This window comes from Trichosurus vulpecula, chromosome 8 (genome assembly GCF_011100635.1).
Source record: "Trichosurus vulpecula isolate mTriVul1 chromosome 8, mTriVul1.pri, whole genome shotgun sequence".
In the NCBI taxonomy this organism is placed as follows: domain Eukaryota; kingdom Metazoa; phylum Chordata; class Mammalia; order Diprotodontia; family Phalangeridae; genus Trichosurus; species Trichosurus vulpecula.
Window position 1 is genome coordinate 231,828,210 of NC_050580.1, and position 17,647 is coordinate 231,845,856.

Here is a 17,647-nt window from a genome sequence, read left to right on the forward strand (position 1 = left end):
GATAAATTTCTATGCCTCATTACCTGTATATCTTATTTCCTAGTTGCATGCAAAAACTTTTTTTTTGAACATTTTCATTCAAAACTTTGAGTTCCAAATTCTCTCCCCTCTTCCCTCCCCATCCACCCTCCCTAAGCAGGCAAGCAATTCAACATAGGCCACATGTGTATCATTATGCAAAACCCTTCCACAATACTCATAAGTATATTTTGCTCCTTCCTATCCTATCCCCCTTTATCCAGTTTTCTCCCTTGACCCTGTCCCTTTTCAAAAGTGTTTGCTTTTGATTACCTCCTCCCCCATCTGCCCTCCCTTTTATCATCCCCCCTTTTTTATCTCCTTCCTCCTTCTTTCCTGTGGGATAAGATACCCAATTGAGTGTGTATGGTATTCCCTCCTTGGGTCAAATCCGATGAGAGCAAGATTCACTCATTCCCCCTCACCTGCCCCCTCTTCCCTCCCAACAGAACTGCTATTTCTTGCTACTTTTATGCGAGATAATTTACCCCATTCTATCTTTCCCTTTCTCACTCTCTCAATATATTCCTCTCTCATCCCTTAATTTGATTTTATCTTTTCAGATATCATCCCTTCATATGCAACTCACCCTGTGACCTGTGTCTATATATATACAGATTACATATATATATATATATATATATATATATATATATATATATATATATGTATGTATGTATATATGTACATTCCCTTCAGCTACCATAATGCCGAGGTCTCATGAATTATACATATCATCTTTCCATGTAGGAATGTAAACAAAACAGTTCAACTTTAGTGAGTCCCTTGTGATTTCTCTTTCTTGTTTACCTTATCCTGCTTCTCTTGATTCTTGTGTTTGAAAGTCAAATTTTCTATTCAGCTCTGGTCTTTTCACTGAGAAAGCTTGAAAGTCCTCTATTTTATTGAAAATCCATATTTTGCCTTGGAGCATGATACTCAGTTTTGCTGGGTAGGTGATTCTTGGTTTTAATCCTAGCTCCATTGACCTCCGGAATATCATATTCCAAGCCCTTTGATCCCTTAATGTATAAGGTGCTAGATCTTGTATTATTCTCATTGCATTTCCACAATACTCAAATTGTTTCTTTCTGGCTGCTTGCAGTATTTTCTCCTTGATCTGCGAGCTCTGGAATTTGGCGATAATATTCCTAGGAGTTTCCTTTTTGGAATCTTTTTGAGGAGGTGATTGGTGGATTCTTTTGATTTCTATTTTACCCTCTGGCTCTAGAATACCAGGGCAGTTCTCCTTGATAATTTCTTGAAAGATGAATATCTAGGCTCTTTTTTTGATCGTGGCTTTCAGGTAGTCCAATAATTTTTAAATTATCTCTCCTGGATCTATTTTCCAGGCCAGTGGTTTTTCCAATGAGATATTTCACACTGTCTTCCATTTTTTCATTCCTTTGGTTCTGTTTTATAATATCTTGATTTCTCATCAAGTCACTAGATTCCACTTGCTCCAATCTAATTTTTAAGGTAGTATTTTCTTCAGTAGTCTTTTGGACCTTCTTTTCTGTTTGGGTAATTCTGCCTTTCAAGGAATTCTTCTCCTCATTGGCTTTTTGGAGCTCTTTTGCCACTTGAGTTAGTCTATTTTTAAGGTGTTGTTTTCTTCAATATTTTTTTCTGTATTTTTGGGGGTCTCCTTTAGCAAGTCATTGACTTGTTTTTCATAGTTTTCTCACATCATTCTCATTTCTCTTCCCAATTTTTCCTCTGCTTCTGTAACTTGCTTTTCCAAATCCTTTTTGAGCTCTTCCATGGCCTGATACCAGTTCATGTTTTTCTTGGAGGCTTTTGATGTAGGCTCTTTGACTCTGTAGACTTCTTCTGGCTGTACATTTTGGTCTTCTTTGTCACTAAAGAAAGATTGTAAAGTCTGACTCTGAATCTGAGTCTGTTTTCGCTGCCTGGCCACATTCCCAGCCAACTACTTGACCCTTGAGTATTTTGTTGGGGTATGACTGCTTGTAGAGTAGGGAGTACTTTGTTCCAAGGTTGGGGGATGCGCTGCTGTTTTCAGAGCTATTTCTCACAGCAAGCTCTGCCACACCAGTGCTTCTCCTCCCCCAAGAACCACCAACCCAGACCTGACTCAGATCTTAAGCAGGCTCTGCACTCCTGCTCTGATCCATCACTTAATTCCTCCCACCAGGTGGGCCTGGGGCCAGAAGCAACTGCAGCTGTATTTCTGTAGCTGTACCACCTCCACTGCCCCCAGGGTGGTGGCTGAACCGTGAACTCCTTTCACTCTGTCCCCTGCAGCTTTTCCCGCTAACCTTCTCTGTTGTCTTTGGTGTTTGTGGATTGAGAAGTCTGGGTAACTGCCACAGCTCACTGATTCAGGGCACTAGGGTCCTGAATTCCACCCGGCTCCCAGTCTGTTCGGTCAGGACACAGCCCACGCTGGGCTCCCCTCTGCTCCCAGCTCCGTGCGCAATAGACCTTACCCCACAACCATCCAGGCTGTTCTGGGCTGGAGCTCTGCTTCCCTCTGCTATTTTGTTGGTTCTGCAGTTCTAAAATTTGTTCAGAGCCATTCTTATAGTTATTTGGAGAGTCCAAGGTGGGGGGGGAACCCCTGTTTTCCAGTACTTGGCTCCACCCCCCAGAAGAATATCTTAAGTCCAAGTGTTAACCCTGTCCCCAAATATGAAGGGACCCTTAACCATAGGTCTAAGTGGACCTAAATGTGAGAGGAGTCATGCTTACAACAACATCTCTGCATTGAGCACAAAGCATATAGTTGTGGGTTTGGACTAAGCCATTTTCCCTTGCCCTTAAATGAAGCCATGGAGGGATCATCTTGTGTTTCGATAGGCCTTTCCTCCAACCCAGAGGTCATAGGATTGAGATCATCCTGACTAGAATTATTCTAGGAGATTTGAGTGAGCATTAGAAATCCTGTACAACTTGTCCTTGAAGATTCATGGGAATCCCTGGGGAGGTGAATGGCAGGTGCTTCTTGATTGAAAGTTAGTCTGGATGCTAGCTCTAAGTCTCCAATTTTTTTGTGCTTTCTAAATACAAGCAAACATTCCCCTACTGACAAAGAGGTGATGAACTTAAAATTTGGAAAGAGACTTATGCTTTCAAATGTGTGATGATAAAATGAGACAATATTTATAAACTTCTTAGCACAGTGCCTGACACACAGTAAGTGCTTAATAAATGACTGTTTTACTTATTCTTTCTTTCCTTTCTTCCTTCTTTTCTTCCCTTCTTTTTTGCTTTCTTTCCTTTCAATGATAGAATCTCCAGGAAGGCAGATTTTTGGATCAATATAAGGAACACATTTTCTAAGACTTAGAGCTGCTTGAAATTGTGATAGGCTGCCTTCAACATGGTGTCTTTGGAAGCATACACCAAATAATAGGTGGCCATAGTCAATGATGCTGTAGAGTTCTTCAGTGGGTACTTAAATTGGGTGGCATGTTATGTTCTTTTTGAAGATTCAGTCCACCATATTTGCTTGAGGCTTTGTTCAGAGTTCTGAAGATCAATGTGTTGATTTGTTTCCATGACTATTGTTCTATTAGGACTCAACCATGAAGGAAGGTCCCCACCCAACATGGGTCACAAAGTTCCTTATCTGACTTTGCTTTTCTCTCAGAGCCTTGCTTGCCCACTGTGAGGTGTGACTAGGAACAAATAGTCCCAGCTAGGGTGACTTCAGTTTATTGTTTAAGGACAGGGGACCATAAATGGGGTCCTGGGTTGGGTCTGGACAAACAAGCCTGATTCCGTGGATACTCACTGAGAAAGATTATGCTGACAGCAAGCAAGGAGTAATGCATCTATCACACTTTGATAAGGAGCAAAAAGTACAGAGGCAGGCAGCATGAGGAATGGAGTGTGGAGGGGTAGGGCAGACCCAGCTAGGATTGAAAGCAGACCATAGAGTCATGTAACCATAGGTCAGTGTTGGGGCCCCTCAGGTAGTGTGGACCAATGGAGGAGCTGGAGGAGGTCTTGTGGGGCAAAGTTTGGGGGTCCCATTCTTATAGGGTTCTGATCTCTTATCCTTGCCACCTTGGGGCTTGCACATCATTTCAAAGTTATCCTTGCCACCTTAGGGGTCCCTTATCAACATAACGTTTCTGTGCAGGATTTCTAATGCTCACTCAAATCTCCTAGACTAATTTTAGTCAGGATGATCTTAATCCTATAACCTCTGGGTTGGGGGAAAGGCCTGTTAAAATACAAGAAGATCCCTTCATAGCTTCATTTAGGGGTAAGGGAAAATGGTTTAGTCCAAACCCACAACTATGTGCTTTGTGCTCAATGCAGAGATGTTGTAAGCATGACTCCTCTCATATTTAGGTCCATTTAGACCTATGGTTAAGGGTCCCTTCATGTTTGGGGACAGGGTTAACACTTGGACTTAAGATATTCTTCTGTGACAAGCCATTATAGGAAATCTTTTTGCTTAACTGAGCAATTATTACAAGGGCTTTGTTTTTCTCATCTCTCTGCCCTACCCTACCCCACCATTGCCAGTGAGGGAGTAGGAGGGGGCAAAAAAAATCTTGACATTGAGGGAAGAAAGATTTAATTAAAAAACCATTCTTTGGGGTTTATAGTAGTTTTTACTGCACTCTGCTCTTTCAGTTTTCTTCTTAGAAAATACAAAACAGCACAAATCCTCCTTTATTACAAAGGGCAATAGAGATGGAAATTGTTTTCTCAGACCAAAGAGAATGTGAAAAGTGCAAAGGAATTTCCCCAGGCTGGAGATGAAGAGATGAAGAAACTGAGACTCAGAGAGGTGAGTGATGTGCCTGGGGTCACATAGCTCCTAAGTGACAGTCACAATTCAAATCCAAGTCCCAGCTCTCCTAGATCAGTGCTCCTTATATGACTGTCTAGAGGAGGATAGATAGACTCTTAGGACCTCTGAACCTTGACTTTAACCTCCAGGAATCCTTGTACTTATCAGATATGAATCAACAAGAGGACTACTTCCCTATTGGAAAAAAGCTGAAACTGACAAATCTGATTCTTAATTACAGAACTCAGCCTGGTGTCAATCTACAGGCATACCTCATTTTATTGTACTTCACTTTATTGTGCTTTGCAGATATTGTGTTTTTTATAAGCTGAAGTTTTGTGACAACCCTGTATGGAGCAAAGTCTATGGGTGCCATTTTTACAATAGCACATACTCACATTGTGTCTCCACATTTTGGGAATTCAATATTTCAAGCTTCAAATTATTATTATTATTATTATTATGTCAGTTATGGTGATCTGTAATCAGTGATCTTTGAAGTTACTATTGTAATTGTTTGAGGGTGCCACAAACCATGCCCATATAAGACAGTGAACTTAATAGATAAATGTTGTGTTCTGACTGCTCCACTGACATGCCATTCTCATCTCTCTCTCCTCCTCAGGCCTCCTATTCCCTGAGACACAACAATATTGAAATTAAGCCAATTAATAACCGTACAACGGCTTCTAAGTGTTCAAGGGAAAGGAAGACTTCATTGTTGTCTTATTTTAAGAAATTGCCACAGCCACCCCAACCTTCAGCAACCACCTCCCTGATCAGTCAGCAGCATCAACACTGAGCTAAGATCCTCCACCAGCAAAAGGATTATGACTTGCTGAAGGCTCAGATGATGGTTAGCATTTTTCTTAGCAATAAAGTATTTTTAAATTATGGTATGTACTTTTTTGGGCACAGTATTATTGTACACTTATTGGACCATAGTATAGTGTAAAACATAACTTTTATATGTACTGGGAAACCAAAAAATTTGTATGACTCACTTCATTGTGATATTTGCTTCATTGCAGTGGTCTGGAAGCCACAATATCTCCAAGATGCGTTGTAAATAGAACACAATCCAGATTAATTTAATTTAATTCTGGGCATGTAGGACAAGTGCTAATAAACACCTTCATCAGACACCAGAATCCAAAAATGCAATTTTAGAAGTTAAAAAGTATAGATGAGCTTCACACCACTGGAAGTAGGACTGGAAAGTCTAGGTGATTATTTGTGGGAGATTTTGCAGAGGGGTTCACATATCAGGTTGCTTTTGGACTAAATGATCTCTAAAACTCTAGGATTCTAAGAGTGTTGTATATGCAGTATACAGAACGAAGGGCTGGTATTGGGACAGAGGGGCCTTTACAATGGCAACTAGCTTACTTCTAATTTAGCACAATTTCTGGATATGGCCTTAAATAATTTAGGAGGCAGATTTTGCAAGTGGCTTCTGTTCACTTTTGTACTCTTAATGACTATTTCCTATCTATTGTTACCTTACTGGTAAACTAATATTCCTATATATTCTTACTATATTAACTGATTGGGTGGTTAAGGGTACCAAAAAAGATACAATTTCAACACAACTATAAATAGCTGTTATAAGAGAAGGTTTTTATTTGGAAGAGGAAAGTATAGTCTAGTAAAGAGTTATAAATATGGGAGGAAAAGCATCAAATTTTTTTTCAAAGAACAAGAAAAACAGAAATTCAGAAAAGGACCACAAAGAGAGCAATATGGTTATAACTTTGTCAAATTTATATAAATATACTTAAAAACTATACAACAGAAGTTCATAGCTTCTAATACAATCCTCCTTTGTTTTTTGTATGCTGAAATTTTTTGTGTTTATTGATAGCTGCTATTGTGAATTCACAACTCAAAGGAAAAAAAAAACTAATCCAAAATGAATTATTCAGGTAACTTTTCCTGATCCTGTCTTACCTCAGAATGAGGTTTCAAGGTGTTTACATGCCTAGGATAATCATGAGCAGAGATCTTTTAACTAATAACAGAGCAAAAATTAGGCCGATAGCTTTTATTAAATGCCTATTACATTCCTGGCACTGTGTTAAGAGCTGGAGTATGAAGAAAGGTAAGACAGCATTTTCTGCTCACACGAACTCACAGTTTAATGGAGCAACAACATGCAAACAACTATATAGAAGCAAGATATGTATAGAATAAATGTGTGGGGGTGGGGTGGGGGGAGGATCTCAAAGGAAGGTATTAAGATTATGGAGAACCAGGAAAGTTTTTTTGCAGATGATACCTGAAGGACACCATGGAAGCTAGAAGGAAGAGAGGGGGGAGAACATTTCAGGCATAGGAGACAGCTAGTGAAAATGCTCTGAGTTGGGAGATGAGTATCATGCAAGAAAAAAGCAAGGGGGACTGAGTCAGTGGATCACCAAGTATACGAAGGTGAGTAAGGTGTAATAACACATGAAAGGTATTAAGGCACCAGGTCATAATGGACTATAAGAGCCAAATGGAGGATTTTGTATTTAATCCTAGAGGTAATAAATTGGAATGTATTGTTAGAGTGTGAAATGGTGAGATGCTTTAGGAAGATCACTTTAATAGCCAAGTGGAGGATGGAATGGAGTGGGAAAAGACTTGAGACGGAGAGAGCCTCAATTGACCACTAGTCAATTGCAACAGCCCAGGAACAGGGTACAGAGGCCCCATGAGAAGGTGGGTAGCAGTGTTAGTGGAGAGAAGGAGCCATATGTGAGAGACATCATAATGGTGAAATTGCCAGGTCTTCATAACAGATTGGGTATGAAGGATGAGAAAGAGTGAGGAGTTGAGGATAACACCTAGGTTGAAAGCCTGGATGACTGAGAATAAGGTGGTAACCCCAACTCCGTGTAAGAAAACAGGGAAGACAGGAAGAGCAGAGGACTTGGGGTGGGAAAGATAATGGAATAAAAATAATAATAACAAGCATTTATATGACTTTTAGTTTTATGAAGAACTTTACAAATATTCAACTCATTTTATCTTTACAACAACTCTGGGACCTCAGTTTTTCAAATGGGGAAACCAAGGCAAACAGAAATTAAGTGACTTACCCAGGGTGAGGCTGCTGAGCCTCATTCACTCATTCATTCATATAATAAGTATTTAAAGTGCTACTAGGCACAGGGAACATCCTTGCCCTAAACAAATTAACACTGTTAGGGGAAAACCACATATACACGGAGAAGTAAATTTTTTTACTTTGTATATATTTTGTAATTTGAGGGGCATTAATGCCTCTGGGGGTCAGGACAGGTTCCTGTAGGAAGGGGTGCTTGACCTGAGCCATAGAGGAAGCTAAAGATTCTAGGAAGCAGAGGTGAGGAGGGACCCTATTCTAAGTCAAAGTGACGGCTTGTGTAAATATCCATGGATGGGACACAGAACTCTTTGAAATGGGACCTTCGAAAGATCAGTATGGATGGAATGTAGAGTGCGTGAAGAACCCAGCGAGCCTGGAAAGCGCAAGAGCTTCTTGAGCAGGGGAGTGCCTTGGTCAGACTTGTGATTTAAGAAAGCCTGAGTGTGGCAGCTGTGTGAAGGAGGGAGTAAAGAGGGGAGGGAATGCCTGCAGGGAGATCAGCAAGGAGGTTATTGCAATAATCCAGACAAAAAGTGATAAGGGTCTGAACTGGTATGGTAGCTGTGAGTGGAGAGAAGCCCTTTTGGATATGGAATATTATTATTTCAATTTTACACATGAGAAAACTGAGGTTCACAGAAACTTAGAGATTTTTCCTCTGATTACACAGCAGTGTGTCAGAGTCTAGACTCCACTCTAGATCCTTGAACTCCCAGGTCAGCGCTCTCCAAGGATTTCAGGAACCACCAAAAGGACAATGTGATTTCTTGCCTTCTATATCAGTAATTGCTGCAAAGATAGCATGTGACCTAATACTTCCCTCCCCCTTTCTACAGGTTTCAATGCCAGTGAGTTCTATGCCCTCTCAACAATCCTGAATCTCTTTGTGATCCTCAAATAACTAGTAAGATATCCACCCAAAGGATGCTGTTTGTGGGTAGTTGATGGGCAAGTTAGCATAGGATCAGTGAATTCTGGGGATGGGAGCCAAAATGTTGGTATACTGGCAGCATCTCTTCTACAAAGGCTGGGATGAAGTCACTGTTCCTGCTGCATCACAACATCTGCTGCTGGAACAACATGAAAAGGAAGAAATCTGTCTCTGGTCTCTCTGCTTAGCAGACACAGTGGCAGCTTCTCTGGACAGCTGGCTTTCTAATGGAGGAGATGAATTATTTCTGTGTCTTTAGTCTCAAAATCCTTTGACCCATATATTGCTCCTGGTTAGTCCCAGATCTGAGTGTGTGTGTGTGTCCCAGGGTAAGAAATGAATGCTGGCAGAATTGGCTTGACCAATATCATCGAAGGAATGGTTGGGCTATGATCTCAGGCATCTGGCTGGATAAAACTAAATATATAAGTAAGCCTCATTTATTCTTTAGGCATTTCACTAATGGATACTCTGCCCTGGAGGTAAGAGTAAAGAGGGGGATATAGGTAGTGAAGGGAAAACTCAGAATGAGGTTTCCCTTCTTGCCTCTCAAAGCAGCTGCATTTAAGGAGAAGAGGTAAAAGGAAAGAAATAGAGGGAAATGCCAATAATTGAAATTTATTTCACATTTTTTCTGGCCTGTGCTCCCAGTGGAGGTATTTGGGGCTGTGTACCATAGGATCACAGATTTAAAGCTAGAATGGACCTTAGAGACCATCACCAGCAGACCAACGGAGACTCAAAGAGGTTAAACGATCTGCCCAGGGTTATACAGGAATGGCAATGGGAGGCTAACAGTAAGCACCAGATTACAAATCAAGCTGCCCTTCCATCACACTATGAGGGGCAGTGGCATTGAGAAATAGAATGAAATCTGCTTCATTGTCTCACTTCCCCCTTGACCCATTTGTGGTACATGTAGTAGGAGGTACAGCTGTTCAGCATTTCCCAACAGTCTAGGCTTACATCCACAAGCATATAGACTTAGAGCTTTAAGGAACTTTAACCTAACTCCCTCACTTAACAGATGAGGAAACTGAGGTCTGAGAGGTTAAGTGACTTGTCCCAGATTACATAAGTAGCCAATGGCAAAGTCAGGATTTGAACCCAGGTCCTCTAACTCCAAATCCAGGATACTTTCAACTCTTACTTTCTGATAATTTTTATTATATGCCTTTGTCCTTATCACTAACTAGATTCCAAGTGTGTAGAACAGAGGTTCTCAACCATTTTTGTGTCATGGACTGCTCTGGCTTCTGGTGAAGTCTATGGACCCCTTTTCAGAATAATGTGTTTTTAAAAAAAAAAACAAACCATAATATGAAATGTATGGAATTACAAAGGAAACCAGTTACAGCTATCAAAATATAGAAACCATATGTTATATATGTGTATGTATATGCATATATATATATACACATATATGTGTGTATACACATACATATATATGTATATGTGTATATATATATACACATAGCTATCAAGATTTTTTTTAAAGGTCATGAACTCCAAATTTTAACCCTTAACCTAGTGAGTATGAACCTCCTCAGCTTTTCCTTTCTCTTGAATCTGCCCACGCAGTACTTGGTACACATGGTATGCTGCTCAGTGTACATTGACTGACAGAACCAACTATAGCTTGAAACTCCCTTGGAAGCTATCAGAGCTCTCCTGTAGAAGCATGTAGGGAGCAGGCTGGGGCCTCCAACCATTCCTGCCCTCCGTAGGTTACGGACAGTGTCAAACATGTTCCCCAACTCATGAACTAGCTTCTGTGTGGGGCTAGTCGGACCAGGTAGTTTGGTGGTCTAGTTGATAGGGTGCTGGACTTGGGGTCAGGAAGACCTGAGTTTAGATCTGGCTTCAGACAGCTTACTAGCTCTGTGACCCTGGGCAAGATTCTCAATCTCTCTCAGCCCAAGTATCCTCCTCTGTAAAATGAGGATATTGGATTTGATGATCTCTAAGATCTCATCTGACTTTGAATCTGTGATAAGACTTCTTCAGTTGTGCTTTATCAAAGGCCAATTGAATCTACAGGTCAAAGATATTTTAGTGGATCAGGAAAACATGAGTCTATATGCCCAAAGGGCTGTAATACTGTGCATACCCTTTGAACCAACAATACCACTTCTAGGGCTGTATTCCAAAGAGATCATAAAAATGGAAAAAGGACCCACATGTACAAAAATATTTATAGCAGCATTTTTCTGGTGGCAAAGAATTGGAAATCGAGGGGATGTCCATCAATTGGGGAATGGCTGAACAAATTGTGGTATATAATTGTGATGGAATATTACTGTGCTATAAGAAATGATGAGCAGGTAGATTTCAGAAAAACCTAGAAAGACTTACATGAACTGATCCTGAGTCAAGTGAGCAGAACCAGGAGAACATTGTACATAGTAACAGCAACATTGTGTGATGATCAACTCTGATAGACTTAGCTTTTCTCAGCAAAACAATGATCCAAGACAACTCCAAAAGACACATGATGCAAAATGTTATCCACATCCTAAGAAAGAACTGATGGAGTCTGAATGCAGATTGAAGTTTGCTATTTTCACTTTCTTTGTTTTTTGTGTGCTTTTCCCCTTTTGTTCTGCTTCTTTTTTCATAGCATGACTAATGTGGAAATATGCTTTGCATGACTATACATATATAACCTTTATCAGATTTCTTGCCATGTTGGGGATGGGGAAGGGAAGGGAAGGAGAAAAATTTGGAACTCAAAATCTTATATAAAATGAATGTTGAAAATTATCTTTACATGTAATTGGAAAAGAAAATACTATTTAAATTTTTTTTTTAAAAAAGGAAAACATGTTCAAATCCAGTCTTGAACACTTATTAGCTATATGACCCTGGGCAAGTCACTTTGGCACTGTCTACCTCCATTTACTCAACTGTAAAATGAAGACAATAATCACACCCATCTCACAGAGTTGATGTGAGGATCACATGAGATAACATTTGTAAAGTAGCATAGTGACTGGCACATAGTAGGTGCTTAATAAATAATTTTTCCCTCACCCCCTTTGCCCTTTTCTGCTCTAAAAGGTGGGACTGGTAAGACAATTACTTGCGATGAAGCTTGGCAGAAGCCCCTGACATCTCTTGCTTGCTTGCATCATTGGGGTGGCATGAAGGCAGAGGGCACTAGCTACTCCCTAAGTGGACTATTGCAACTTCCTCTTTCACTGTGGTGAAACTCAGGAGAGAATGAAATCTTCGGGCCTCAGCACCACCCCCAAGCCATTGGACCTTGACAGCCAGATGATATATACATACATATTTACCTACACACACATACATACATTTTTGGATTGCATCTGTGTTTTCATTAGTATAGTTAGTCAGTCTCTTACAAGCATTTATAAATGCTTACCGTGGCAAACTCTGTGCTAACTGCTGAATAAGAAATTTAGCATAGGGAATTTCTTGATAAAAAAAAACAAAAAACAAATGCAGATCAGCATCTGGTCTTCAATTTAGAATTGTCTGGGACGCTGGGAGGTGAAGTCATTCATAAAAAGGGTAAACCTGTGGTAGGAAGTGTTGACACTGTAGTATTGTCAGGTCTACGACATGCCTCCTGGTTTTATACCAGTGCTTCCCCTCAGGGGAGGTTTGGCCTTAGGGAATTGAGAACTATATTATGCTGGTTCATCTTACTTCACCTTACACCTGGTGTAACAACAACATTACTTGCTGATACTGTGGCTGTGTAAGGCCAATAACACCAGCACACAGGAGGGCTGCTAGCACAGATTCTTTGATCTGCTTTTCCAAAGAAAGCAACTTTAAGGGGTTTACAATCTCACTTTAATCAAACAAACATATATCATTCACTTAGTTCAGGGGGAAAAGCCAGCACCCTGAACTTCAGAGCAAACACAAACAAATTACAAACATCAACAGACAGACTTTGTCTGATTCAAATCTCAATTCATAGTTACTGGAGTTTAACAAAGTTCGAAAAGCCGGGTTTACAAGCTGGAGGGCTCTTAACTACAGCTGCCCAGAGTCTCCACACCAGCACACCTCCAAGGGTGAGAGCCCTAAGCAAATAGCTCTGTCTTCTCTTTTTATGCACTCTTTAGCTGTCATCAAACATCATCTGAGCCACCAGAACTTAAGCTCTTACTATTGGCTCTGGTCTTAGCAACTCACACCCACATCAGCTTAGCACCTAGTAGCTAGGGGTTTGGGGCCTACTTGGGAGCGAAGATATAATCAGACCTCCTTTCATTGGCCCCACCTGGAGCCCCACCTTAGTTACCAATGCACTAACTTGCTATTCCTTTTAAATATATAATAAAGTTATCATGTACACTTCTCTTTTTTTTTTTACTTTTTTTTCCTCCTTCCTCACCATAGTCTGGAGAAGTAACATGAGGTACAAATATGTATCTTTGCAAAATCATTCTATACGTACTTCTATTTATCAGTTCTTTATCCGGATGCAGATAGCATCTTCCTTCATATGTCCTTTGTTATTAATTTGGGTATTTATAATTGTCAAAATGACTCAGTCACTCAAAGTTGTTCTTAAAACATTATTGCTGTTACTATACACAATGTTCTTTTGGTCCTGCTCATTTCACCCATCATCATTTCTTGGAAGTCTATCATTATCATTAGGCCCAAATCTCTACCTAGCCTCGCCCTTTGTTGTTCAGCTACTTCCCACCCTTAATCCCATTACCTCACCTTGCCCTCCTTAGATTTCCCCTCAAGACCCTCCCTAAACCCCTCCTCTGGTCACCCCAGACCACCCCTCAATCCCTCCTACAATCTTTGTGTATATAATCTCCATCTTGCCTTGAACATAAACCACTGGACCGAGTACCTGAGAGCGTCAGGCTGAGTCCAAGACAGCGAGCAGCTGTCTGACCTACTGGGACCTGGGAAGTCAGGCCCGAAAAGCACTTCCAAAATGCTTGGAGAGCAAGAAGGGGTTTGGGTTAGGGAGAGGCTTACCTTCCAGTCCTGGCTGGAGAAGAACTTGAGATTAGCAGTCGTTCCCGGCCAACGCACCATAAAAATGAAGAGGTTAAAGGTTGAGGGGTGCTGGGCACCCCAAAATATTGACGCACCGGGTCCTGCCGAAAGAATTCGACTCAAGCCTTCTCAGCCAAGGGAAAAGACAAAGTTTATTAGGGATTCACCACAACGGGCTGTCTTAAGAAATCCCCCCCCCCACCTTGTGACGCCTGTTTCCACAAGCGGGCCAGATCCAACCTACTGAATTAGATTGAATCTGAGCACCTTCATGGAGGCAAGATGGAGATTATATACACAAAGATTGTAGGAGGGATTGAGGGGTGGTCTGGGGTGACCAGAGGAGGGGTTTAGGGAGGGTCTTGAGGGGAAATCTAAGGAGGGCAAGGTGAGGTAATGGGATTAAGGGTGGGAAGTAGCCGAAGGCATGGATACCGATATATCAAGGGTGGGGAAGTGGCTGGACAACAAAGGGCGAGGCTAGGTAGAGATTTGGGCCTAATGATAATGTGAGGCTTGTGGCCTTAGGGGAAGGCCAGATCCAGTTGGAAGATTCAAGGACAGTTCAAGGGGGCTCCCAGAGACTGTATTCCAGATTCAAGGGGGTTCCCAGAGACTGTGCCCTCATCAGTTATTATATCAATATATTTTATGTTGGTTATTAATAATGGACAAAATCCCAGCAGTGAAAGTGGGCTACCTGTGGAAATCTGCTGTGTGGTCCCTGTGTCTTATTCCTGCAGCCAGCGAAATCTGGACCTAGAATCAGGAACATCTGGATTCAAATCCAACCATCTGTGTGAGACCTTCCTTACTTGTTCCTCACATTGTGATTGGACAAATAATCCTCATTCTTGCCAACTAGCCAATCTCTTCTTATCATACAATTCGCTTTTATTTCTGGGCAAGTTACTAAACTTTTGTCTGCCTCAGTTTTCTCATCTGTAAAATGGGGATAATAATACCACCTACCTCCCAGGGTTGTGGTGAAGATCATATGAGATAATAATTGTAAAGCACTTTGCAAACCACCTTAAAGCGCTGTAGAAATGCTAGTTATAATTACTTCAAGAACTCTTTGTTGAGACAGTTGTTCCTCATGTGAGAAACATGGTTTTGGGGATCACTGGACTTCCTAGGCAGGGCCAAAGTCCTGAAGAAGAACCCTGTGATAATCCCTAGGGAAGGCTGTACAGACCACAGGACTCCCAAAGGAAGACCAAGTGGTAGCCATCCCTTAATCTGTGGGGATCACAGGGCCTCCTAGGGGTCAGACCCTAAGGAAGACCCAAGTGATGGCCCCTTAGGATGGCAGTAAGATCACAAGGCTCCCAAGACAGGGCCAGAAGTCCCATGTGATGTCCCCTTAAGAAAGCCATGCAGACCACAGGGTTCCCCAAGGGAAGCCAGAGTGGCAACCCCCTTGACACCACAGTGGGGACCACAGGACACCCCAAGACAAGATCCAAGAGTAAGCCTAGCAAGCTTCCACTGCCTGTTACTTCCCTTCACCTGACCTTAGGAAAATCCATGTGATTTGCCCATTCTCACCCAAAGAACTCAGGACTAGAGTGGGCAGAGGAAGGCATTTTATTACATTCCCTGAGAGAGCAGGTGTAGTGCTCTCAGGAACACACAGTGGTATAGCTGTAGGAGCAGGGGTAACCATTCCCTCCACTCCTGCTAGAGTCATGGTTAATTTACAATCTTTGTTTTTTTACATAGTTTTCCTAGGTTATACAGTTTATATAAATAGGATAATAAGGATACAGAAGCAAAAGTGAAGTTAATTAGATTTTCCTTGTCTTAGTTTAGGATTAAACTATATTCTTTTACTTCCCCTACTTTCCCTCTTTAACATATGCAAATTACACAAATCAGTAGGCCTGGATTCTTGACCAAGACCAGACCCGAGATAAGCTTGAATAGGTTCAAGTGGGTTTGGCCTCTCTAATTCCCCAGACTGCCTTCTCAAAAAGCATGCACATGCGTACAAGCCTCTGACCTCTCACCTGACCGACCTTGAGGCCTGGTCTCTGCTAAAGCTGGGGTGGGGGAGGGCAGGGAAGCACACCTTTAGTTCTGTGGAAACAAAACTCCTCCTCCCATTTCTTACACTCACATTTGTCTTTTTAGAAAGGTGTCCTTGATGCTGCCGTTAAACTTCTTCCCACCTAGAAAGCAGCATAGGGCTACAGATTCACTTTCTTCTCTGAATAAGAAAATGGGAAAGTCTTGGTGTATGGAGGCTTTCCTCTCCCCAGTTACTAAGTTACTTGCCACTATGAGGAAAGAAACTCTTGAGCTAGGAGCTACATCTGTCAAATATGCTTCATAAGGTACAGGTCTGATTAGTACTCAACTAGAAAAACGTGGGGACTTCCTCCTGATTCTCTTCCCTCCTGTTTCCAGACAGACAACAGTGGCGGTTTATTCCATGTCCCTGGTGGGCATGGTGGTGTTTACTGTGACCTTGGGCCTTGGCTACCTCTGGGGTTGTGTTCCTCACAGCAGGCATGCTGGGGTAAGTTACATCTAATATACTTTAATTGGCAGGTGATGTCCCCTTATCCTTCAATACACTGGCATCCTAGGAAGCAATATCTGCTTCTTCCTGCCTTCTCCAGTCTGTAATATGGACCAAGTGACCTACATGATGACCTTTACAAATGGGCCCTTTGTTCTGTTTGAATGGGTAGCACAAGTCAATGTTCCGTTGTATACTTTAACAACAATATTGTACGATGAAGAACTGTGAATGACTTGGCTGTTCTCAGCAATACGATGATCCAAGACAAGCCCAAAAGACTAATGGGCAAGCATCCTATCTGCCTCCAGAGGAAGAACTGGTATTGTTTCAATACAGACTGAAGTATTCTATTTTTCAAATTCTTTCTTTCATTCTTTATTTGAGTCTTCTTGTACAAAATGACTCACATGGAAATGTTTTACACAATTGCACATGTATAGCCTATATGTGATTGATTACTGTTTTGGGGAGGGTGGGGAGAGGGAGAGAAAAAAGGATAGAATTTCAAACTCAAAACTTTAAAAAAAAAGGCTAAAAATTGTTTTAACATGTAATTGGGGTGAAAATAATATATAATATATACACACATACATATACATATACACACATGCATACATCTCGTGTGTGTGTGTACACACACACACATAAACAAGACGAGTCCTTGGGCCTTCAGTCTCTGTCACTTTGCTGGTACAGAGTAAATTTCAGGATACTTCTTTTTCAGAGTTTCTCTTGGTATCTTAGGAGCGTTTAGATACTTTTATAGGATTCTATTCCACGTTTATATGCTACTTTTAGAAACCCCTCTGAATTATTTTTTTAAAAAATCACTGCTGAGAGACAATAGAAAATAGTATGTTTTTGCCTGGTTGTGTCTGCTTATCACAGGGAATTCTCCCTTTGCCCTGCCACTCCTTCCCTGATCTTTTCTATAGTATTCCAAGCACCTAGTCCTGCTAGGGAGCCATTCCTGGGAAAGACAGCAGTTTAGTTATTGTTATATAGTTGTTTTTCAGTGATGTCTGACTCTTCATGACCTCATTTGGGGTTTTCTTTGCAGAGATCCTGGAGTGGCTTGCCATTTCCTTCTCCAACTCATTTCATAGATGAGGAACTGAGGCAAACAGGATTAAGTGACTTGCCCAGGGTCATGTAGCTAGTAAGTGTCTAAGGCTGAATTTAAATTCATGAAAAGTCTTCCTGACTTCAGGCCCAGCATTCTATCCATTGTGCCACTTAGCTGCCCCATTCTATGTATCTAGTATTTGTCAAAACTAT

The 17,647-nt window shown here is 41.3% G+C and overlaps 1 pseudogene; it reads left to right on the forward strand.

Annotated features, from left to right (window-relative positions):
• The window catches only part of LOC118829878, a 120,607-nt pseudogene that overhangs the window by 97,695 nt on the left and 5,265 nt on the right, over positions 1-17,647 (forward strand).